At 38.8% G+C, this 26,015-nt stretch overlaps 1 protein-coding gene across 2 annotated transcripts in view; it reads right to left on the bottom strand.

Moving 5' to 3' along the window:
* The window catches only part of ESRP2 (epithelial splicing regulatory protein 2), a 103,688-nt gene that overhangs the window by 44,872 nt on the left and 32,801 nt on the right, over positions 1-26,015 (bottom strand). Inside the window, exons 4-11 of one of the 2 annotated variants that reach the window (XM_068150473.1) lie at positions 25,643-25,706; positions 19,199-19,332; positions 17,787-18,020; positions 15,623-15,735; positions 13,823-14,021; positions 10,844-11,034; positions 9,665-9,787; positions 501-624 (exon numbers count right to left, since the gene is read on the bottom strand). The gene's annotated coding sequence lies outside the window, so the exon portion shown is untranslated. Of the gene's footprint in view, positions 1-500; positions 625-9,664; positions 9,788-10,843; positions 11,035-13,822; positions 14,022-15,622; positions 15,736-17,786; positions 18,021-19,198; positions 20,038-25,642; positions 25,707-26,015 lie in introns of those variants that run through there. The other variant, XM_068150474.1, reaches the window with a different exon arrangement.

Raw genomic sequence — 26,015 nt, 5'->3', positions numbered from 1 at the left:
ATTTCATAGCCCTAATATGTAACTACCTCAGACAGAATGGGATTATAATGAGCAGATTTCTATGGAAGGTGATACATATGATACATTCTTGGCCAGCCTGACACATATTTATAGGTTTCAGTGAGCAGGTACAGAAAATTCCAATCCACGCATAATTCTCTCTCAGGATCTTGTGTGAAAAAGGATCTTATGTAAAAAAATATCATAATTCACTTACAGCAATATGTCAAATTAAAGAAGGCCTGCTCACATCAATGCCAAAGATCCCTTTTTTGTAATCTGTGCATGGTATCAAAGGCTAGGGAGCCCCAAAGCTTGTATGCTTTTCACAATTAGCTCATCTAATAACATGCTGTACCTCTTCCAGAGAACCCATCTGGTTTCTACATTTAGACTATCCTGACTCATCTAATTTTGTTGTTACTAATTTGAACTATTCTAGCTAAACACACTTCAAATATCTTCTAAAATGTGAGAAGAAAAAATGTAAAGAAACTGGCCTGTGATTTCAGACATTTTCCAGGATCAGATTATGCAATTGGTTTCCCATTCTCCTTCTCTCCGTGACCCTCCATCTCCCTGTGTGCAGCCCTCTATAATACCAGTTTCTGCAACATTATGGGCCTAAAAAGATTCAAAAGAATGGCATCACAGGTCTTCACAGAACAGCAACAGGATCCGCTTCCTGAAACAACATGTGGGACAAGCCCTTGTACACTGAGCATTAGCAAAGTTAATTTTTAACCAAGATCTTGCTGAAATAAAGAGTTATTGCTCACCTTTAGCTTTAATCCTGGCAGGCATATCTATAGAAGTTCTTGTTTGTAGGCTCTGTATGAGCATAAAGTCTCATAAATGTAACTAGGTTGAAAACACAAGTTTTAGAGATGGACATTCATTGTCATGCTAGCTCAGAACTGTGTTTATTTTGTTTGCTTCTTTTTAATCAAACAAGACTGGAAACTACAACAGTTTTACAGTTGGATCACACGAGAATACAGAACAAACTTCTTAAGTGCATTGTGCTTGCAATGCATATATCTGTAGTGACAACTTACTGTACACACAACACTATTTCATGGATTATGACAAGGAGAAAAATAGAGAAGAAAACACCCCCACCTCCTTATACCTTTAATACATGAATATTAACTACTCCTGTGGACTGGATGTCCTGATCACTGAAGTAATTTTGTTATAGCTGATAAAAAGAGTATGAAACTTGGAGACATGAGATCTGGAGTAATACCCTCACCACATTCACATCTACAGCAACTTCAGTTTTTCTGTTCCAAACCTGTCTAATTTTGAGAAGCTACTTGTCCTCTTTATGAATATTTTACTCATCAGTTAAAAGGAAGACAAAGATTACAATATTTAACCCTGCAAAATATGAGAAAAGTGAACTAACTTTAAATTTGGGTCTAACTTCAAAATTGGCCATGCTGATGGGGCAGGGAGATTGGATATAATGACTTGCAGAGGTCTCTTCTAGAAAAAATTATTCTGTCATTCTGAGAAAAAGAGATGCTAAATTAAATAAGTACTCTTCAGGATAGTAGTAAATTCTCTCTGTGCCCCAGCATCTCTAAACTGAATCGGCACAGGAAGTAAAACATCTCTAAGTAATCTGTAAATAAATGTGAAAAGACATTTAGATTTCATAGCCATTCAGCCCCTGAGTTCCTGGGTGGGATTATAAGCAATTGTAGCAATATTTTCTGAAGGAAGAGCCTAATGTAATTCCTGAAACATAACCCCATATGTAAAGAATTTCCTGGCATCTTTTCTTTAACAGCAAATGAGTGGGAAAGGGCATGGGAACAACTGCTTAACACTGTTCTTTGATTGCTGTCCAGATGTTTGGAGAGATCTGATTTTTTGGTCTGCCAGGTAGGTCTGTCATGATAATAACCCAGTGTACAAGCTTTGAAATAATTTCCATTGGGATATTCACAGAAGCTTGGCAATATGCAAAAGTGCTTCACAAAGGTGGTTTCCAGTGGATTGTTACCCTTTTAATATTCACCCCATCAAGCCATACTGAAAACATTCACTTAGAGTACTATATTAGTTGGAATTTAATTTCTGTTGGCTCAGAGGTAAATTAAAACAACATTGGTGACTAGGCAAGAAAACATAACTGAAATTACTTTTGCTATTCTTTTACATAGCTTCTTTCCTTTATGGGATGACAATCAATCTAGTGTTTTATAGGTGCTCAGCTCCCATTGGAGTGTAGGTGTCTGCTGTTTAGTCAGATTTCTCAAGATTACAGGTGTCAGGCTTTTGAAGATCTAAGCATTTACTTTTCTACCAAACACGCATGCCCCAGTAGTGTCTTTCATTAATATTATTATAGATTTACATTAAAGTTAACAGTTTACAAGAAATACACACTGAATTTAGATGTTTCCCTCATTGGAAATAATGTGTTCCTTCAAATAAATTACTACAGTTATTTGGAACTAGAATCACTGAAATGTTAGCTAGTGGGGACATCTGGAAGTCCTCTTGCTCAACACTGTGCCCACAGCAGGACTGCTGCCAACACTAGAGTGAACCAACCAATACTTTGTCTAGTTGTGTTGAAAACCTCCAGGGATGACCTGCTCCAATGCTGCACTAAAGCTGCTGCTGAGAAACCTTCTTCTGGTGGCCAATCTGATCTCACTGCTGAATTTCTAAATAATTCACTGCAACTAGTTGAGACAGGATATCTAAGCTGTGGTAAGTCAGACAAGCCATGTGATACAATTTCTGTTACCTAATGAGATGAATATGCAAGTACTTCCAGAATCTTTCAGTCTGCTCCACCTGTGATTGAAATTCACCTTGTGTGTAGCTTTCTTGCCTCTAGAATCTGCCTAAATAAATGTTCATTGCAACTGATCACTTTCTTTACTAGTCTCATGTGTAATATGAAAGTGGAAATTCAATAGGAAATAGTATTTCCGTGAGGTTTTTAAGCAACCTGATGTTCAACCTCAGATTAAAACACTTCTGACCCATCCTCTCTTTGACCATTGAAAGGATATAGCAGTTTAGAATAGAATAGAATAGAATAGAATAGAATAGAATAGAATAGAATAGAATAGAATAGAATAGAATAGAATAGAATAGAATAGACCAGGTTGGAAGATAACTTCAAGATCATTGCGTCCAACCTATCATCCAACACCACCTAATCAACTAACCCATGCAACCAAGCACCCTGTCAAGTCTCCTCCTGAACACCTCCAGTGATGGTGACTCCACCACCTCCCCGGGCAGCCCATTACAATGGCCAATCACTCTCTCTGTGTAAAACTTCCTCCTGACCTCCAGCCTGAACCTCCCCTGGTGCAGCCTGAGACTGTGTCCTCTTGTTCTGGTGCTGGTTGCCTGGGAGAAGAGACCAAGCTCGGCCTGTCTACAACCCCCCTTCACGTAGTTGTAGAGAGCAATAAGGTCACCCCTGAGTCTCCTCCTCTCCAGTCTAAGCAGCCCCAGCTCCCTCAGCCTCTCCTCATAGGGCTTGTGTTCCAAGCCCCTCACCAACTTTGTTGCCCTTCTCTGGACTCGTTCCAGCAAGTCAATGTCCTTCCTAAACTGAAGGGCCCAGAACTGGACACAGTACTCGAGGTGTGGCCTAACCAGTGCAGTGTACAGGGGCAGAATGACCTCCCTGCTCCTGCTGGCCACACTGTTCTTAATACAGGCCAGGATGCCATTGGCCCTCCTGGCTGCCTGGGCACACTGCAGGCTCATGTTCATCCTACCATCAACCAGCACCCCCAGGTCCCTCTCTGCCTGGCCGCTCTCCAGCCACTCTGACCCCAGCCTGTAGCACTGCATGGGGTTGTTGTGGCCGATGTGCAGAACCCAGCACTTGGATGTGTTCAATCTCATGCCGTTGGACTCTGCCCATCTGTCCAGCCTGTCAAGCAGTGTGACTGCATATCCAGTGGTAAAAAGTTTTCTTTTGATAATGAGGTTTAATATACTGAAATGTTTGTTACATCAATTATTAATGGGGAAAAAACCACAACCACTGTCTTTGCTATCACCACTAACACACCTCAGCAAAAAAGAATAAATGCTGAAATTGGTAACAATTCACTGCAACAGCTCAAAGCCAAAATGTTGGCTTTCATTCACTACTATTTATGTGCAATTAAATAGAATCATCTTATTAATTTATAAGCAATATAATTTAAAATTATTTCACAAATTTAAAGTGTGACAGGATAAACCTTATATATTCTTGTGAAAAGACCAAGTGGTTAACTCCTCATGACAGAAATGTATGCATGAAGCCTTTAATTTGGGCCATCAGAGGCTTCCAGTCATAGGAACAGCAGCACAGGAAACCCTCCAACTTTTTACAAAAGAATTTTTGCATTTGCTCCTTCCGTGAATTGATGCTACTCAGCCTGCCATGGTCCCATATAGAAATGGATTCACACACTGTAGATCTAGAAAGTTTTCAGTTCACTGAAACATGAAATCACTGATATTTCAAAGTGAGACAGCTGAAGCCACCTGGAACTTTGGATATCCAGCTCCCACTGCCTTGTATGCAAACACAGAAAACCCAATTAGATACCATAAGAGATGCAAATGTCACTACCTACATCAAAAGATCTGCATGCTCTCACTTACTAAGAGCTGATAATCAGTTCTAAAGTATAGTAGTGATGAAAGAACTGACCATCGAGTGAAAACCAAAGACTGCACATTGCAAGTCCAAATTGCACAATGAAAACCAACTGTACAAATTACACAATTAATGATGAATTAATGCAATTTACATTTTCTCAAGGTTTACTTGACAACTAGCTGATACTGGCCTCATGAGAATACCTTGGCAGAAATTACTAAGGTCTGCCTTTTTATTCAGATTGTATCACAAGCTCTCAGCTGACTTCAAAACCCTGATTAAAAAATGAGGGTGTGTTCCCATAATATTTAATTCCCATTGGATTTAGCTGCTCTGATATTTAACCTGTTTCTGCACTATAATTTAATTAAACTTATTCTACATACAGATATGCTAATACACAGCATTTTCTCACCACAGTATAACTAGAAGTGAAATGCAAATGTAAAACTTAAGCAAAACTTAACCACCTGTTGAAGCACTTAGGCTTCATCAAAGTATTTTGGAAAATAAACTGATGAAAGCAATCATGTGCATCCAAAACAGACATGGTAGGAGATTTATCATTCAATGGTTTCTTGTTCTTTTGTTTTGATTATGTTTATTTTCCTCCACTTCACTTCTTCCAACAATTATTCCATAATTAGGATATGACAGGGTTTTCAATCATGTTCTATGTCCTATCCAATTACAAAGATGGAACAACTTCCCCAGAAAATCAGACCTTTGCTACAACTTCTGTATTTTTCTTTTTACCATCTTTGTCTTAGAAGTATGTGGTCTTTATTAAGTCTTGTCTGACCTGTTACTACCAAACTCTAGCAGACTAACATGGAAATTTCTAGGAAGATTAGATGAGTTCATTTTCTAATCAACCATTTATAACTTCACAACTACTGGTTTTGCAAAGGTATTTAATTTTTTTTTCTACATCACAGAATTGCTTTATAAACATAGATAATAACTAAGCACATGGCAAGCAGGTGCAATGAGTTCTGCCCTTTCCCTTTCCAATATGCTGGAGCTATGATAACATACCATGGCGGAGCTGTTTTATAAGTTCCAGTAACACCACACCTCCTCTCCACAACTCTCTGCAAATGTGGCACACCCTTGTTTGACCGGAAATGTCACCTTGAGCTCAGTCATTCCATGGTTTTCCCAAGTAATTGTTTCTGTCATAGTGTGACACAATTGACATACGTTAAGATTTTGCCTTTTCTGTGGTGGTGAGGAAAAATAAAAGAGCCCTGGGGCACACACGAGAGAAAGTAGCCTGGAACCTCCTGAGAGTGGCTACACAGTGATTAGAGTGAATGCTCTGGGTGAAGTAGATGTCTAGGACATAACTAACTTTCAACCACTCCTTTCTACACTCTACTGCTCTGCTTTGTATGAGTAGGGAAGCACTGTCTACTATCACTATCTAATGTACTCTATTATTTTTCAGATAGATTAAATCGTAGTATGCACTACAAACAAACAAAACTGGCATAGTTAGGAGTTGGTTGGGCCTCCCACGTGTGATAAACTGTGATTTTAAGCTGTAGGTTTAATAATAAAATGTTTGTCATGGCTTTCAGGCATGTCTTGTTCATCTGGCCTCAGCTATTCATTCTCATCCCACCCTTGGCTCATTGTCCCCTCTGATTCTTCATGACTAGTCTTTGTGGGACTACAGTGTGTATCAGCTCTGAAATATTGATCCAGTTTCCAAAAGCTGGATCTGATTCAGGTGAAATCAAACAGAATGCCACACTAACTCATTTTTGTATTCTTTAAGATGGATCCATTCCCTCATTTGGTTCAGAGACCAAACAATTATCCTTACAAAACGAGAGAGTGACTCACGGGGATGTGAAAACAGGAGCAGTACTACTACCTTAAAGTGTCCTGAATCCATGACTTTAGGGCACATCAAGCTTTGCTATGGCCAGCTCTTACTGAATGCCTGCAGCTGTCACTACAGGCAGCCAGGCTGGCTATCACTGCTGTGGATGAGTCATGTTGGGTAGCATTTTACACCTACTTTGTGTAGACATAAGTTGTAATAAGGTGAAGATCAGGTCTTGTTGTCTCTTCAGATCTCTGGATTATTTTAGCTATGCAGGAATCCCTGTCTGAGGGTGTATCCACAGTAGGATAAAAGTGTGCTTTTGCCACATAGATTCCTGGAGAACTTGAACCCTTGTCTGTAAATTAAAATCTTGCTAGCCAGATGAAAGCACCAGCAATTTTCATTGTCTTGTGTAAGAGCTGACCTTATGCTGTTTAACTTCTGGTAGGAACATGCTGTTTCCCTTCGGGAAGAAGAGGCAAAAGGACTCAATAACAAAGGGTTGGGAGGTTTTTTCTGTACTATGGGTTCTTCTCTGTCTTTCTCAGTGTAAAATGAGCCATTCTGATGATGTTAATAAATGATACCGGGCTTCTCCTCTTCTCCAGTTTGTCATAAAATCATGTGCCAGTTTCATCACTTTTTCTCACAAGACACATTGCAAAAATTACTTTTAAAACATTCCTTTGCATTGGTATTGAAAGCACAAGACTTGATCTGTTCAACTCTTGTGAATCTGTTTGGTGTAGGGGAACAAGGTGGATGTTACCACCTTCAATCAAAGATTAGCTGCTTTAATCAAAGATGTGAACAGCATGCTCAACTTCTGATTTCCACAAAGCCTGTTTGTTTTACTTAAGGCTAGTTTACTACGCCCCTGTTACTATGGAATTGCTAGGTTGCTAAGCCACACCTTTATGAGCATACTTAGCACTTCCTGCAGAGTGCAGCCTTAGGAGCCTTCTTCTATACTCCAGAGAGATCATTGGAGGTAAAAGAGCATAAACAGCCACATAGCCACATCTTAAGATCTTGGCTGGCTGGCAAAGCTGGTACACATCACCTCTCTCTGTGCTACTGTTTGACAGTTCACACAAGGTTTTGGGAAGCATTTACCCTGTGGTGTACTTTTCAAAAGTATTCAATGCTTAGGATACTGGTAATAAGCTTCCTACCCTTTCACTGGTTGAATCCAGCTCTTCCACTGGTGGCTGCTTTGTGACTAGAAGATAATGAATTGGAGGGTTCCTCTCAAATCCTTCTGGGCTGATATATATATATACTGTATTGGAGTAATGGGAGGTTGACTGCCATTTCCAGCAGACAGGGTAAAGGTTCATTACACATAAACAACCCTTTCAGTGCTCTGAGGCAGCATCATGGTATAATTGCTAGATCACATGCATCCTACTTTTCCTGGTTCATCTGTAATTTAAATTACCATTTAAAAATATTTGTCAGTCCTGCTGATGCTGAACATTTAGATGAATTTTAGGGAGTTTGTTAGTTGTTGGGTTTTAACAAGAAACAATTTTTAAAACATACATTCGGTGCTAAACCAACCAACCAAAACTAACCAAAGAAAACCCCCACAAAAACAAATCCCCAAAACCCCTAAAGTACAGAACTCAGTGCTGAAACCTAAGCTGCTTGAATGTCCACAGCACACTGAACATTCATATTAGAAACTTCTTACTGATGAGTCATTTGGGTAGTTTCACAGTTTTGCCCTTCCCTCTGATTCAGGATCTAACACCATCTTTTGTTTTATGGCCACTGAATGTTGCAAATGGGACTTCAGGTTACCACTAAGTATTTCTTACAGTTTTTATAACGTTGCAAATTATTCCAGCTTCTAAGGCTTGGGTGGATATTAAGGATGATTAATAAGATATTGTTACTAGCACAGCAGTAAGGTGGAGTAGGCGTGAGTAATTGTATTCTGTGGGAACTTAATCAGAATCCTCCAGCTCATGGGCATGAAAGTGTTTTGTAATCACAACAATTAAAAGAAATGATAGAAAATCAACAGCATTTTAATGCAAGTTTCCTTCAGGATTTCTTTAAAGAGAAAGCTATAGAAAATTAAAAATTGGGAATCAGTTACTGTACTGTAACTTTTACTTGTCTGAGAATGAAACCTGTGGTAGACTTTAGGATGATGTAGGCTCAAATGCAATGGGAAAGGATTCATACTTTAAGAATTAACTTGGCTGCACAGGGCTAAAAGGAGTAGAGGAGACAGACAATGCATTTGAGAATGCATCCTCATTGCTTCAAAGGAACAGCTGTCACCCTAAGTCACAGTATCCTACAGGAGCATAAGAAGGAGATTGTGAGCACACATGTAATGAAACAGAACTAGTGGGTGTATAATAACAGCCAGTTTCATTTATTGGCATAGTTTAGCTGCAGTAGCAACCAAAGCCCCAGTGAGCAAACAGCCTGGTGGAGGAATGTGTTCCACAGCTCTGCAAAGATTTCATATGAGGCAATACCTTTTCACTGGGATTAGTTGCCTCTCCCAAGAGTAGGTTCAAAGGGATTTACAAAACCACTATATGCACAGAGTCATAGAGTAAGTTCTGCATAGTTGTATGGATAGTATCCTGCATAAACCAGACTTTTTTTGTCTCCTGTAGAAGAGAAAATATCCCTTTCTTAGAGGAATTCTATGGGACTGTGGTAATACTGGGTAAAGCAGGCAGGATTTTACAGTCTCAGCAAAATAAAACCCCAAAGCATTGTTATGACCACCGACAAAAAGTCTGAAGGAACAGGGATAATTAAGCCAACAGTTCTGCAAGTCAGAACCTCAGGTCCAGGTTCTTGGACAACAAATAGTCACGGTCAAATGCTGCCATTTATACACAAAGGAAAATCAGAGATCAGGGATCTACTTGTTTTGTTTCTTTAGCCCTTTAGAGGATAAAGGCGTGTACAAAGCCTATTTACATACTGTGTGAATCACTTCAGTGACTTCAGCATCAAATTTCAAACAATCAAAACATTACAGTTCCATTTCCTAGACCAAAATGCATCTTATTTCCAACAAGGTAACAACGAGAATGTTTGGAAGGCAAGCTGACGAAAATACATGATCCCATATTGTAGACAAACATGTATGTCTACCTACATGCATATATACAGAGACCCTTTGTTACACATTCATTTTCATTCCTCACCTTTCTGTTCTTTCAGTTTTCAAGTTTGAGCCAGAGGCAGACACCTCATCTGTTGCCTTTTAGCATTTCTGGCTTCTTCGGTCTTTCTGTAGTTTATATATGTCAGTAGTTTCTGTCAAGTATCTGAAAATACAGAGTATTAGCTGAGCATATTGCAACTGGTGCCTGTGGAGATCATCACTTTCTCACAATAGCATTACAAGTGTAAATTTAACACATCAATCACAACATATAGTCATTACTGTCCCTCCTTCCTCAAAATGAAAAGAAGTGACACTTCAAAGTAAAACTGCCTTACTAGTGTGAAATTCACACCTGCTATAATGTCATTGTACATTTAATATTTTTACATCTGATTTGAATGCAAATCTCTCCTTTTTCTATAAGCAGCACACGGGACCTTTTTCAGAATCACTGCCTTGGAGAGACATGCTCCTTCCATAGACATGCTTCATTTTGATACCTTTCCTCCACCCCTCCCAGCAATGCCTTCATGTTGAAAGCAATTTCGCTCTGAAGTTGCTATACTTATGCAAGTGTTGCTTCTTGCAGAGCCATTAATAATTGTTTTCCATCTGGATTATGCCATTAGGTACTCTGCATAAGGCTGCACCTACAAAAACTAATAAAATTAAGTTCACGTCTGTACAGCAAGTACTACTTCCGATCTGCTGGACTTAAAGCAATTTTTTTAATTAATATATGTTGGGTATGAACTGCAAGTATTAAAAAAGGTGTCTCCTTTTTTCATTACTCCTTCCTCTGTGTACACGCTTGCCAACACATGGACACAGTTTCATTACATGTGTCTCTCTGATATCTTTGTATAACAAAATGCGTGACTGGCAGAATTCTCTCTGAGGATTCAGAAGTTCAGGATATCTGCTCCTACTTGTAAAGAGTGTGAAATTATATTTTAGCCACAATTAAAAAGACATCTGCTTAGCAGGGCTCTTGGAAGTGGGTGAGGATATGCTACCATTGATCAATGACACACACACACACACAAAAAGAACTCCATACATATCAAGTCAACTCCAATGGCAGGCTTCAGTCCAAAGCTGGATACATCAAGTCAACTCCAATGGCAGGCTTCAGTCCAAAGCTGGATCATGAGTGAATTTTCCCTAGGCCATGTAATGTAAACCACATTTCTGCAAAAGATCTCATACTTCTTACCATTTGCACAGTTTCTCAAAAAGTTTCTTTGCGACATGACAGATGTCAGTTGTGAAGGCTGCATTCAGCACAGAACTAACTTGTTGCCTTCAGGTTCAGCTATGGCTTCCTGCTAAGCAGACTCAATAGAAGTCTCCAGTGGGCCCTGTAAAAACTCATTTACTAGTCTTGAATAGTACATGAGTGAATTCCTGTTGAAAGGTAAAGCAAGAAAGGAAAAGCTTTAATGCCATCACTTTTGTTGTAAATCAGTTACACTGTACTTTCTGGACTCTGGATCCATTTTGAATAAAGAAATCGTTGCTACTGTCATGATTGGTATACTCTATGCCTTTGTGCTCTCTAGATGCATTTATTCCACTGTAGTAAGATATGCAGTGAATGCAGGGTTTAAGGTTATTTGTAGTACTTGCCTTCATTTTAATTCTGAACATTCCAAAACTCTGTCCTTTGCCCATGGCTAAAGCATAGAATTATATTAATAGAACATAACTGGCATTTAATCTCTGCAAGACCACACACTGGCTTAGGCAGGCAGTGAAGTATGCTTTAAAAAACTGAAATTAGTGTGGGAGGCCTTTAAGTACACATAATAACGTGATGCTTTTGTGTTTGGCCATGGAACTATGAATCTCCTAGAAGAACTGCTCTGGAAGATGGTATCGGCACAATATCCCATCACAGCGCTCTGCAGTCACTGTCCTATCTTCAAATCAAATGGTAAGTGCCATCAACTGAACCAACATCTCTTTGTGGATTTTCTTCCATGAATTCATTCAAATAATAATTCATATTAATTTGTATGTTGGTCAGGAAACAGAAAGAAGCAACATTGAGCTGTGCCTAGACTACTTTTATGATTGGATCACTGTGCTGATCAAACACCATTCAGATTTGCACAGGCAGTCTTAAATGACTAACTTCACATGAAGAGACTCTTGATTTTGTTTTACAAAGCATTTCTAAGAAAGCTCTGCTCAACAGTTGCACAACATCTGCTGCCTTTTATTTTTGCTTCCTTCAACTGAATTCTAATAGTTCTCCTTAATGTCTTGGGAAGATGACAGTCATGTTCTACCCAATGATTAAGACTCTTCCCCGAGGTTTGTGTGTTCTCTGATTCAATTTGAATTTTTTTTACCCTGAAGAAAAGTATCAAGCCAAGTAGATGTATCTAAAGAATATAAGGGGCATGTTTAAACAGTAGTAAGTCTCACAGTTCATATGCACTACAAAGAAAACCACAGGATAACAGGCACATCCCATTTTAAATAGAAAATATGTATGTTTATACATATAATAATGACGTGGGAATCGGATACGAGACTTTCATAATATTGAGGTGATAGAACCCTTGAAGACTCCATGTATATTCTTTCCCTTTTCAAACATGCATTTTTCTTCACAGCCCACCTAGAATTAGGTCACCTTTGAAAATGGTCCTAGTCAGTGGCTGTAATACACCCAATACACCCAACATATTGCTATTGCAGTTGCACTGCTGTACAGTTTGTCTCAATGAGGCAGGAGGAGAAAAAAAAATGTATTTCAGCTTGTTAGAAAAAAAAATATGACTCTTTTGTCTTGAATTATGGCTCCAAAAAAACAAAAGGAAAATCAACAGCCCATAAAAACACTTAGCAGCAGTAGTGTTTGTTAATAGAAGCACTACATTGCCTGTGTTAAATGGTAAATGTCCATTTATTTGCCCAGCTCAGCTTTCAACATTACTACATTAACCCTTACAGTGGAGTAATATGGCATTCTCTGCTTGAACATTTTCTGCTGTGTAGATAAGGGCAGTCAAGCTATAACACAACAGTCAAGCACAATTCACAACTAATACAACTCTCATGTGGCCTACAGTGAAAAAAAATTTCATATTTTTGTGTGAAATTTAGCTAGTTAGCATAGGTGTGTGTACTAATAGTTGGCCTGCCAAAAGCACTTCAAAGATCTGTTCAGCCTCAGAGTAAGGCAAATGTTTCCAGATTTGGTATAAAGTTTACCTTGTGAACAGCTTTGTCAGCTAAACCCAGTAATACATCCCATTTACCTCTCAGAGTTTCTACAGCAGAAACCTCAGCCTTCTTGTGTCTACTGTCAGAAGAGGCAGGTACACACTCTCTAATTTCCTTCACAGTCATCTGCTTAAGTGTAAACAGCCAACAAAGACATTTTTTGGCATTTGAGATGGTCTTGCCCATAGAGTACTAGGGAGCATTCATTCAATCCTTTCCACTGACAGAACTGCTCCAAAGTTTTCCCAGAGCCGCTCCAGATGACAGGAACAAAAAAGCAGATTGAGTGATGGCATATTCAATAGACTCAGCAGCACTGCTAAGAGAATTCTGATCTAGAGTATAAGAAACTGCTAAAATCACAGGAAAATGATACATCACTCTGCTACTTTTCAATTCAGTAGGCATGGTGATTACTGCACAACTGGCTGAAGGTTTCTGCATGCTTTATTTCATTATATTGTGTTACCAAGGGAAAATTAAAAAACTTTAATATAGAGATGACATCTATGTCTAAGACTTTAATTAATGGTTTTAAGAGTTATCAGACAACAGGTTCATGTGACCACCTGCACATTTGAATTGAATTTTCAACTTAAATGCTGTTCAGAAAAATCTTTGACCCTTGCCTTTTCAAGCTAAACTTCTGAACACAACTTGAGGTTCAATACTACAGCTAAGCTGGTTTGACAGCTTGCCACTGCCAGAAGTGGGAGGTCCTTCCCATTTCCCCACTCTTCTCTTTCCCAGCTTCATATATCCCATCTCTTTGTACCTGATGTGGTTGTGGTCAGACTCCAGCTGAGCCAAAACAACTTGTTAATCCACCAGTAAAACACCTTTTAGTTGCTAGGCTGATTTTGTTCTGTGCTGCCAGAGTGAGAGGAAACAGTCTCTCCCTTTCAGCAAACTGTAATGCTGGCCAAAGCCATGATGCAATATTCCTCTCATTACTTACTGGAAAAAACAGATTTTGTGTTTGTAACCAGGAGTATGGAACTTGTTTCGGCAAGTAAATTTTCAGAGGCTTTGACTCCCTCACTATCCTTCAGGTATCTCTCAGGTATCCTTCAGGTTGCAGTTTCACAATCTTTTTCTTTCGCAGGGTAGGTTGAGGCTGGAAATGCTGTTTTAACTGTAAGTGACTTTGGCAAGTACTGCCACAAAGACAAATGAACATGATATTATGCCCTTATAGTGTCCTTCAAACAAATATAACATCAGTATGAGAGGTGACTTGAGAACAGATTCCTTAAGGCGTCATAAATAAAATGTTATTGCATACACCCTCATCAGCTTACTACGGACCATACTGACTTAAAGACATAACAGTTATTTACTTCAGATGCATGTATAGTTGACAAAGCAATAAAGAGAGAGTAATCAGTAAGCAGCCAAACTCTTCATTAGTTAATGGGTCATGCACTCATAGCTACTATTTTGAAATATCCACAGCAAGTGTTTCAGCCTCTGGATCTTTCAACTTCTGGAATTTTACATTTACTAATCTTTTTAGAGTGACAGCTAAAGCACAGATGAGAAAAAGAGATAATACAGCACTGTCCTTAAATGTTATATACCATCAATGTATGCGATATAAACTGATATTGGACTAGTATGTCCCTGTTTCCCAGAATACAAACCTGATGGTATGAAGGACAAATCTTTTCAACATATCACATGCACACCCCTATGTATTTTGAATGTTCCCTGTAGTTCTACAGCAGTACACTCAGACATACCCTTTTGAATGGTTGCTTTCTTTAAGTATAATTTTAGTCTGCTGCAAAGTAACTCAGACTTTCAAGAGGGACTCCAGTCTGAAGGCTGGAATAATCACTTTAGAAACACCTTGTGAATAGATACTATGCAACCAGCTTTATTTGTCTCCATCCCACCTTTTAATAACAAAAAGCAGCCTCAGGCCATTGAGCCTTCCCCATCACCTGTTAATCTCCAGGAAACAGCTTCTTTCTCAATTGTTGTTGCTTAACTGATGCAACCTTAACATCCCCAGATGAATCAGCACTGAGTTACTAGCAAGCTTCTGACTCTACTGTCCCTTCCCCTCCTTGTACTTCATTTACTGAGGAACGTGTCAAGATTCACATTTGGGAGGTCATTCTAGAGCCCACGTTTGCCTCTGAGACTATTTTACTTCTTTTTCCTTGGAATATCTGTCTAGAGTCCAGTAAATGCAATTAATTTCTATTCACAGATTGCAATTGAGTTGGAAGGGACCCTCAAAGGTCATCTTGTCCAATCCTTCAGCAGTAAGCAGGGACTTCTCCAACTAGATCAGGCTACCCAGGGTCATATCCTGTCTGATCTTGTATGTCTCCAGGGATGGCGCCTCAACCTGTTCCAATATTTTATCACTGTCATTGTAAAGAACTTCTTCCCTAAATTATTTTCTATTATATAGCTCATTCTGTTTATGAGAACTCCTGATATCTATACAGTTTTTGTTCTTCTTAGCTGGAAAGGTCCTAAATGATGTTTTTGAAATTTAGGGATTAAGGTTTTAGTACCATCAAAACAAAGTACTCTGTTGACAAAGCCACTGATGAGAGAGCCGTTGCAGTGAGCAGAAAACAATTTCTCTTTCTCATCTGAGAACTAGAAACTCCAGTGAATGATGGAACTTCAAGGATAGAAGGATCAATAGATTTATCAGTAACCTTTTACTCAATAACCTGCATGTGCTTTTATAAATGCATACAAATAGATATTTAAATTGTTTATTATATAAACATACTATTTTTTTTCCCTTAAGCAGTTATTCAGAAGGCTGGTCAAGGATGCTGGTGTTTTAACTTGTTCCCGTGAAGACTCTTTTGTTTTCCCCTCAGTTTCATTGAGCAGAATGGCCTGCATGTAATAGAGATAGCATTAGGAATAGCAAGACCTTATTTTCAGCTTTTAACACTTCTAACCAGTAAATAAAACGAGGCAGAAATCAGAAAAGGAAATTTCTTTAGTTTTTCCAACTTCTATTCTTGTAACTCCTCACTAGCCCAACCAGAAAGGATGGGTTGTCTACTTCAGTAACGTTCCTGAGTCGTACACACGACCTCATTCACCCTTCACGGGGTGTGGCTGTTGGCTGTGTTTATCGAGCAGCCTCTAGCGGTTCACCACAGGAGCTACCCTAGGCTAGAACTTCATGGGCTGCAGTTACAGCTGCGCAGGTCGCTTTTGACCACATGCTGGCTTATGAACAAGGATGAAGACAGGCAGTAGAAAGATAACATGCAAGCAACATTGAACTCTGTGCCATAAAAATTGATTTGATCCTCAAACATTTATGTTGTGGTAATGGCTAACAGGACATGCAGAAAACCACAGGAAGAAAAAAAGGGTGGTGGTGGTGGGAAATAGGTGTTTGATTTATCCCAAGGGCAGTAAGTGAAGAAAAAATAAACCAAACCATCAAACAATCCTGACAGTGATATTTATCTTGAGCCTTATGTTTTCTTTCTTCAAAGATGCTACAAATTTCCCATATTAAATAGCTGCAAAATTTCCAAGATGCAGCAATTGCTGACAGGAAAACCAGTGCCTTATGCAGAGCTTTTTAGCTGTTCTTTCATTTCAGTCAGAAAAATTAAGTATTGGATATGCCAGAATCACAAGGCTAGCTAGACTACATTTTCAAATCTCTAGGAGACATTAAGTGAAAGGATGGAGGCTTAAGGTATGCTCTGAAGATCAAAATTGAGCTTATTGCTGGGAATAAGCTTCAGTTGCTTATCTTCTAATTGCACACTACTAGGAGTTAATTTGTGATAATGTCAGACCTAGTAAGTGAAACATTATCTGGCCCATGTAAGGTGGAGACAAAGTATTGAACAGCACCTTGCAGAGAATAAAATTGCAAGGGTAATAACTGAACTCTGAGCCATCCACATTCAGAGACCAGGTAATCAATTAGTCCTATTGCTAATCTTTTACAGATACATCAGTAGTGCAGTGGCTGATGCTTCCCTGAAGGAAGAATATTGTATATGTGAGCAGGATGAGGCAGCACATAAGAAAACAGCCAGTGAAATAACTCCTATGATTCAGTTCAGAACTTTTATCACTGCTTCTTAGTGCAGGAAGTGCAGCACTGACATATTCACACAGTAATAATTAATCTCATAGATGGCCAATAGAGAACATGGCAGCAGAAAGAAGACCAAATCAAAGTACACAGATTTCAACCCCAATCTGGTTTTTAGCATATAGACTCCACTTTTGTCAGGACAATGTCATTTACCTACCATTTTACCCAGCCAGGAGATTAACTGTGGCAAGGTACATCAGAAAGGCTTTTTTAACTTTCTGCCTGTTACATTCACTGTCAGTGCCCCAAATACACTAGTAGGCCTTATATGACCACACACAACTAAGTTGGATTTTCTATCTACACACCATGCCTACAGGCCCAAGAGCCCCTTTCATCTCAGCCCCAAGACATTTCCATAGCCATGCTGTATATGTATCTGTGTCATAGATCACTTGCCTCTGTCCAGTGTGATCTCTGGCCCCACTTCCTCCTCCTGCTCATTTGGGCTCCCAAAGTAGACCCTGTCTTGCTAATTTGCTTCATCTGTGACTGTTGAAAAACCACAACCTCTGCACACCCAGTTCCGGTATTGCAGGACCAGCACCTGCCCAACAAAAAGGCAGCCTGTGCAACAGTCACCCCTGTTTCTAGGGCTGCTGCTACTGCTGCCCCCTCCCAAATACGTGGAGCAGCCCCACTCTGCCTGCTCCTTGACAAGAAGCTCAGGCCAGGAATGCATTCTCAGGCCTGAGTTAAAATAGAGCTTCTGGAGCAATTGGCTAAGGGTGTGGGTGGAGGTCCCAGGTGATGCTGGTCTGAAGGCCTGTCAGTGCAGCCAGTAGTCTGCAAATAGGTTCCATGTATAACTTACCTTCATTCTGCACAGTTGGTATCTTCCTCAGTAACACTAAATACTGTATTTTAAAATTAAATAGAAAAACATCAGCTGAATTGCAGTTAATCCTGAGGGACAATGCTCTTCTTCAAAAATAGGCATTTTAACAACCAAGCTCGAGTAGTTTTGGAAAGCTCCCTCTCTTCTGTGAGGGAGCCAAGCAAATTTCAGTGTAAGTCTTGAAGAACTTCTGTCACAGGCACTCAGACACTGAAATAAATATAAGTAATAAAAAAGTCAAAATGACAGCTTCACAGGGATGACCTTTCAATGGGAGTAATGCATCTTTCAGTTTCCTAAGCTTTAGGCTTCCCCTTCTAGAGATGTAACTGAAGTATCAAGATACAGGGAATCCAAGGCAGTCACTTGATCTTGCTTGTAATTGAGGCTGACCCTGGTAACTTCTCTACTTTGAGGAACCTTTCATAAATCGTGGCTTTTGTTTACATGTTTGGAATGTACACAGTAAAGAAAAAAAAACAAACATAACATTTTTTGGAGGCTAGGAAAGTAAAGATGGGGACATCAAATATACAAGCTACCTTCAGAGACACTAAAGTGAGTTCTCATGATGAGGCCAACAAAACCTGTATTCTGTATTCTTGTCAAATACTACCAACACTCTTTATGTCATAAAAAGCAATCCTCAGACTCCCTAAACCTCTTGCTACTATAAAACACCAGCTACTATAAACGTGTTACTGTATCATATTTACGCTGCGCAATTCTGGGCAAGCTTTATGGTGGAATATATTTTATATGAGAGTCTTCACCTGAGGTTTCCTTGAACCTCAGGGAAATTACAGAAGAGATTGACAGACATTTCCCTTATCTGACTAGGAAAGGAAACAAACCAATCTGCATAGACCCCAGGTACTGGTACAGGCATCACTCAGTTTGCCTTTGAGCTTCCTAAACCAAAGCTGCATTGTAACTTCTTCTACCTTCCCTCCTGTCTCACTCCCCTCTTTTCATACAAAGCATAGCAAGATCGCTTTACCATTTCCTTCACCAGCCTAAGGACAGAGCTATTTCCTGTACTGGTGGTAGAGGAACAAGCCCTCTGGGTATCCAGATAGGTGATAGTGCAGTAATTGGAGACAAGGCCACTGAATAGCAAGGCAGTGCCGCAAACTGCACTGATAACAGCACTCTCCAAGCTTAACAGTCATCCATCTCAGATATCTCTAGGTTTTAACTGAACTGTATAGGAAAAGAGTTTCCACTTGATTTCAGATTCCCTGGACAATACTGATAAGTACAGAAGAACAGAGATTCACAATCCTGAGTACTCATCTATATATGGTTTTGAGTATAACAAAATCAGTGTAACCAAGTGTGCTATTTGGTCTTCATTATGGGTAAGAACTTAATTACTTTGCAATTACCCTTGTGGCTTTCCGAGTGGTTTAGAACCCTGAAGACTGACAGAGCAGCTGTGTGTACACATAGATAGGCCTTCTGTGATGTTCTCACATTTATTTTTCTGGTTCTGATCTTCTGAGATTCTTCCATATCAAGTCTAGGATTTAAAAAGCAAGTCTTTTTTCTCAGAGTATTACCCAGTGTAATACTGATTGATTTTCAAAACTTCCCATAGTCCAGTTCATCCACACTTTGACAAAGAAGGAAACAATGCTCTTAACTATCTCGAGTACCTTATATTTAGCTTTTTCTCCTGGTTAATTTCTTATCTCCTGGATAATCACACCCCAAAAGTGCTGTCCTTCACATTCTGCTTCTGTTTATAACAGCATAATCTCCCCTTTCCATTGCTTTCTATTTCCACAGCCCAGACCCAGAGGAAGTTTAACAAAGCAATTACAAGGCACACACTGTTAACAGGATCTGCCTGTGCCATGCTGAAATGCGGTCACCCTTGAAGTGTGAAGTCAGCTCACTGAAGAGAGGGAACCAGTAACACAGCCAACACTGCAAGTGGAGAAAACCTTGTCTAATTGAAATGAGAGGGAAGAATTTAGGTAGAAATGTAATTATCATACTGGAATTTGGCAACAACATCTAGACTGACATTCTTCTTCATAGGGAATAAGGGGGTTTTGATGACTGTAGACAGGAAAAATCTTGGCTTTGCCTTTTTCCAAAAAACATACCACTTTCATCAAAAGACTGTTCCAGTATTGTCAGAAAGATTTTTTACCTCCAAACTAAAAATCACATGCAAATAGAAAAACAAAACAATTGATTTTTTTTCATTAAGATGCAAATCTGAAACAGTAAGTCTATGTAATTCTACCAAAGTCATTGATTGAAAATCTACAAACCTTCACTTTTCACTTTGCTTTGCATACAGGTAAAGTAGTTTAGAACAGTTCTTTCCACAAAAATGTTTTAGTAAAAAATTGTTTTTCACTAAAGTTCTTTTATAAAGCTTGTAAGCATTGATTAGCTTTAACAGAGGCCAACACTTAAAACTGAATAAATTTATACATTTCTTGTATATTACAGGAAAAGAGCCACTGACTGGAACAAGTCTTCTTTTAAACATCTAGACAGCTCCTGGAAGTTCTCTTTCCACTTATCAGATCACTTCATTACTGAAATCTGCTTTAGTATCAACCATCAAAACTTCTCTTTCTCCAGAGAATTACTGTTTTGTAAAAAGATTACTTGAATAGTTACAGCAAGAAGTCAATGATAATGATGTAAGAAAATCTGACTCAGTGGACTCTGACAGGGTCAGATAAAAGTAAATACAACCCCCAAATCAGGCGGTGAAAGGATGTAGTTGATGGGCAGGGAATGTGTGTGGTGGCAGGGGATGGATGATATCTCACTATTCTGAGAGATATCATCCTGATCATTTGAAATTGCTGTGAAACTGGCCCCTGACTGAGGATTGCCAGGCAACCCAAGAGACCTGCACCCTGACCCAGGGTAACGAATAAGCTGCTCAGTCTGCAGAAGAGAAGGCTCCGAGGTGACCTAATTGTGGCCTTCCAGTATCTGAAGGGGGCCTACAGGAAGGCTGGGGAAGGACTTCTCAGGATCTCAGGTAGTGATAGGACTAGGGGGAATGGAATGAAGCTGGAGGTGGGGAGATTCAGGCTGGATGTGAGGAGGAGGTTCTTCACCATGAGAGTGGTGAGACCCTGGAATGTCTTGTCCAGGTAGGTGGTTGAGGCCCCGTCCCTGGGGGTGTTTAAGAGCAGGCTGGATGAGGCTCTGTCCAGCCTGGTCTAGTGCGGGGTGTCCCTGCCCATGGCAGGGGGGTTGGAACTAGATGATCCTTGTGGTCCCTTCCAACCCTGAATGAAACTATGAAACTATGAAACTATGAATCACCTCAGGAAGGAAGGATCTCAATTAGTGTTTTATAGAACACGAAGTCATACACTTTTACAGCACAGTTAACATACAAGCAATATTCAACATATGAAAGAACACATAGATATTAATCTTGTGAAAAACATAACAAATTATAAGGACCTTTTAATTGTTGCCACTATTTATAATTACAAAATTAATTATAAGGGCCTTTTAATTGCTGCCACTGTTTATGTTTACATGTGTAAACTTGGCACTCTAACTTTTTCTTATACTAACTTGGAAATTTAATATAAAGGACTACATAGAAATTTTGAGTTATGAAACTTACAGAACTATGATGTCTAATTATTTTGTGATGATGAACTGATATAAATGAACACAACTCAACTTTTAGCTCCTTTTTTTCCTAGTGAAGAGCAAGAAAACCAGAGTCCAGCAGCAGGTTTTTGGGCTCAAGGGCAGGCTTTACATTCTGTTCTGCACTGTTCAGGGATGTACAGATCCCCATGTATGGCTGAAAGAATAAGGATCTTGTCTTTTAGTGCCATATGTAAACTGTCATTATTTGCTTAGGAAAAAAAAAATTAGTTATGCAAAGTAGAGAGCATATTTACTTGGGAATTTCCTTGCTTTGAACATCCCACTAACACTGATGTTACTCCTGTATTACCTTAGTGCCACAATGAGAGAATGAAACTCAGCACCATCACAGAATCATGATTACCTGTGTAATTCTCTCTTATAAATTGAGACAAAAATAATATCACTTTTAAGCTCTGAGTATCCTAATGTCTTTATATTACTCTTTATATACACCTGCCATTAAATTTATTGGGTGACACATACTTTTTAATGTGAGTATGCAGAGCTGGTGTTATTTTCTAATCAAAATGATTTAGGCATGATTCTTTCCTATGCCCATGGCTCAGATGAGACTCCTGAGTTTAACTGACTTACTAGAAGGCAACTAAACAGCCACAGGGATGCAAGAAATTCAGATGCTGATGAAAATAAGGCCTTTAGGTATATACCTCACTTCTGCTTCACAGAGATTCAGCTGCCTGTGGATCAGCCCCTGACCTCCCATAGTTTCAGGACACCTTGTTAGAAACTGCAGTCTAGGGGGTGATTTGAGAATGGCCTTGCAGATCTGACTAATAAAAAAACTAAGTTTGATGTGCATCCTGTCTCTGTGTTTGTAGATGTTCATCACAGAACATCACAGATGTTCTGCTTATGAAGCAGATGTTAAGCTTGTGAAACAGTAGCTGTACTGCTGCAATAAACAATCCAACACACTGAAGGTAAATATAGTGAAAAAGGAAAGCTGTATTTTAAGTATCTACTTCATAATTCTTCCGGTGACCTGAAACTTCAAACTCTCAAAAGCACCAATAATTTTGTTGTCTGGTTAGGACTCTGGCAAAAGATTTTTCATCTGATGCTCTTAATTTGCATCCTAAATTGACACAAAGGAAAGAAACAGCTTCATTGCTAGTCCAACTAACACTATTGTTGAAGCAAGCTCTTCCCAGCAGCAATTACTCATTGCAACAGACATGTTTTTACTTACAACCTGAGATCCACCAACCCTGCCCCAAGGGAGAATAGCTACCCCACCTGTCAGCATGCAAATATGTTTGGTATGTTCAGTCACATTCAATGGAAAATTGTGATCCCCGGAACAGAAAGATAAGGTTTCTTATTACTTTGAGATATTTTCAAAATATCAAAACAGTGGACCAAAGAGATACTCTAAAACTAGCAAACCAAACTTGCAAGATTTTACACTCTATAAAGGATACAAAGAGCCTTTAAAAAAAAAAATCACAATGCCTTTTTTTGAGCTTCTGAATGCCAGTGCAGCCTCAGGCTGCTAACTGTGACATAGGTTTCATGTTTTTAGATAATTTCATAATGTTCTGAAATAATCTCTCATAAATTCATAATCATTAAATAATTTCAAAAGGATTGCTTGTGCTAAATTAAAGAATATTTCTGTTGTCTTTGCTTTGTTCTTATCTGATATCTTGGGCTGGGATATTCTTACATGACAGGAAGTGTTAGGAAAGTCTGTCATCTGGTGAAATGAAATGATTAAATAGCTGGACTCTTAATAAGTGGAATTCAAATGAGATCACAGAACAGAAAAATGTTCAATAGTCTTTTCTATAGAGTGCCGTTACCAAGGTTTTCCACCCTTCTAATCCGAGTAATGCAAGAGTTCACTGACCAGAACTGTATGGTCTGGAACAGCAAACAAATGAGCCCGATTCTGGGGTGGGGCTTTTTGTTGTTGTTGCTGTGTGTTGTGTTTGGTTTTTTTTAATTATTATTTAGCAATGTTAAATTTCCCTTTTAAAGGTTTTTTCTTATTTGCTATTTACCCCCAGTAAAACTGCATGTCATCTCCATTCTTCTCCCTTTCTTCCCAAGAAAAGACAAAGGGGTGCAGCAGTGGGGTAAGACAGTGCCTGCTGTGACTGCAGCCATTAGTGTTGTTCTTAGTATAATAGAGTAATCCTGCCTCCCAGCTATGGCAAAGCTTACTTAGTGTATACAGGCACCCTTCACCATCAAAAGAATACAATGTCATTTAACTTTATCAGACATATTTTTGATCCTACCCCGGAGACCTAACAAAAAAAAGTTATTTTGAAAGGTGTAAAATTACATTCTTAAAAGCTGAAGGTGTCTACAGAGAAATAAGACATAACCTGCAATAGCCCAGGCTAGACCTAACTTCCACATCCTTCAAGATCCACCTCTCTGCTGATTCTAAAAATCAAAGGTCCAGCTCAGACAAATTTATTTTCAGCAAGAACACTTGAGGATAAGCAATATCTATGAAAATTTTTTAGTGACACAAATCAGATTGTAATCTACTTCCTACTTTAAGATTCACTGACAAACTTTCAGTTAGAGAAACTATCTCACTAGCAATGATTTGTTCCTATGCCTCCTGCCTTTCAAATTGGTGAACTGCTATTTGCAATGATGATTAAGCACTTGCTTAAATTTGTGAACAGACTAGATATCATTTTGAAGGTCACTGAAAAGTAATAACTTGTAGAACTACACTTGAAAATGTGTACTGTCTATTGGCAATGATTGCAAGAAAACAAGCTGAATGTATCTGTAAGAAAATCAGGCAAGTAGTGTCTCAGTTCTGCTTCTTTCACTATAGTTATCTGAGATCACCTTGATAGTAATTTACCAGTTACATCCACAACCAATCACTCTTGAAATATTCACTGCTCTCTTGTGGCTTCCATCAGAGAACTAAAGCACATTCATACACTGCAAAAATGTGAAAACATAAATTTTCTTTTCAAACACTTGAAGGAAGGGACTTTCTTGATATTCTGAGCTATCTGTAGCAAAGTCTGTTTAAAGAGTTCCCTTGTCCCCATTCTAAGGTTTAGTACAATGATTCAAACAACTGCTTGTGAGGCTGCATGATGAAACATACCAGGTATTTGATAAATAACCCTTTTTCTTAGTATATTAAGAATTAAGGCAACTTTAAGAAAAAAGATTATTTTTAACATGCTTCATCATGTAGGTTCACAAACAATTGTACTATCACCACCAAGGACCACACATGAAGATAGATGTATAAGGTGAGCAAACTTTGTAAATTGCCTTTGTCTCTAAGAGAAAAAAACCTGACCAAATTCCTCACTACTTACACAGTCCTGCAGACTGACTGCACAACTAGCTCTTGCTCTGGCAGTAACGGGAACACTACCAGAAATAATCAGAAGGTATGCAAAACTAATTTATACACTAGTCATACACATACTCTGTTTTAACTTAAATCTTTAAAAAAGGCTATAAAATCACTCAGAGGTTCTGCTAGCTTCTTTCATTTTTTGCCCCCGCCTCATCTTACATACACCAGGTTGGTCTTCCATGCTTTTTTTTAACTGTCTTCCCAGTATTTCCATCTAGATACCAGCTTTTGCTGTTAGTTTATATATTTATGTCAAGCCCAGCCCTTTACACTACCCCTTAAACCTTCAAACCCCACTCAAATTAATCAGGAAAATCCAACCTCACGACATGTTTTCACTTTGATGCTTACAGTAAAGTGCCAATTAATGGTGGAGAGGAGGATTGCATGAAGGGAATTTTGATACCATAATGACTGTTTACTTCCAACTTCAGGAAGTCTACTAAGTATGCAAATAGCTAGACTTGGTGCTCTGTGTTGTTTCTAATTTCTTCCATTATATTAACCTGCTACAGCTATTGCAATAGAGTAAATGAAAGAAATCTTAGTGCAATGGATTAAGGACATGAGATAGAAAGCTGGCTATTGCTGTTATCTCTTCTGTTTGATACTGGGATTGTATTGAGTAGCATTCATGTGTCAAGAGAGAAGGTGCCTAGTTTTAATTTATACTTATGACAGTGATGTGCACAATTTATCTCTGGGTTTTTAGATCCATACTCATTTAATGAAATTCAGAAGCAAAGTTGTTCTTTCCTTAAAGCTGTTCATCAGATGCAGTAAATTTTGATTTTATTTGCCTTACTTTGGGAAAGGAGTTCTCTTACTTCACTTCTCACTTCATATCCCCAGGGAAAAAAATCAATCATCTGTAAAACAGGAAAAGAAATGTAATACACCAAACTCTATCAGATCAACTAAACTTCACCATAATAAACTAATCTGATTGTATATTATACCATGCAAGAAGGAAAGTCACCAATTCCTGAATTTTATAAGGAGCAACTCAATTTATTCCTGATTTCTAATACATTTTTTTGTGCACAGATATACACTGCTTCTCATCCTGTGAACGTGTGCCATTTCTGTGTATTTTTAGGGGACTCTTATCAGCAAATTAAAACTCACCTAAATATTCACAGACCAAAGCAACTCTTTTAGCGCTGCTATTTTAATGA

Source organism: Melanerpes formicivorus, unplaced genomic scaffold, assembly GCF_026170545.1.
Source record: "Melanerpes formicivorus ecotype bairdi unplaced genomic scaffold, bMelFor1.0.p_v2 SCAF_20, whole genome shotgun sequence".
In the NCBI taxonomy this organism is placed as follows: Eukaryota; Metazoa; Chordata; class Aves; order Piciformes; family Picidae; genus Melanerpes; species Melanerpes formicivorus.
The sequence above is the reverse complement of the archived record's forward strand: the minus strand, read 5'-3'. Positions and strand labels throughout refer to the sequence as shown.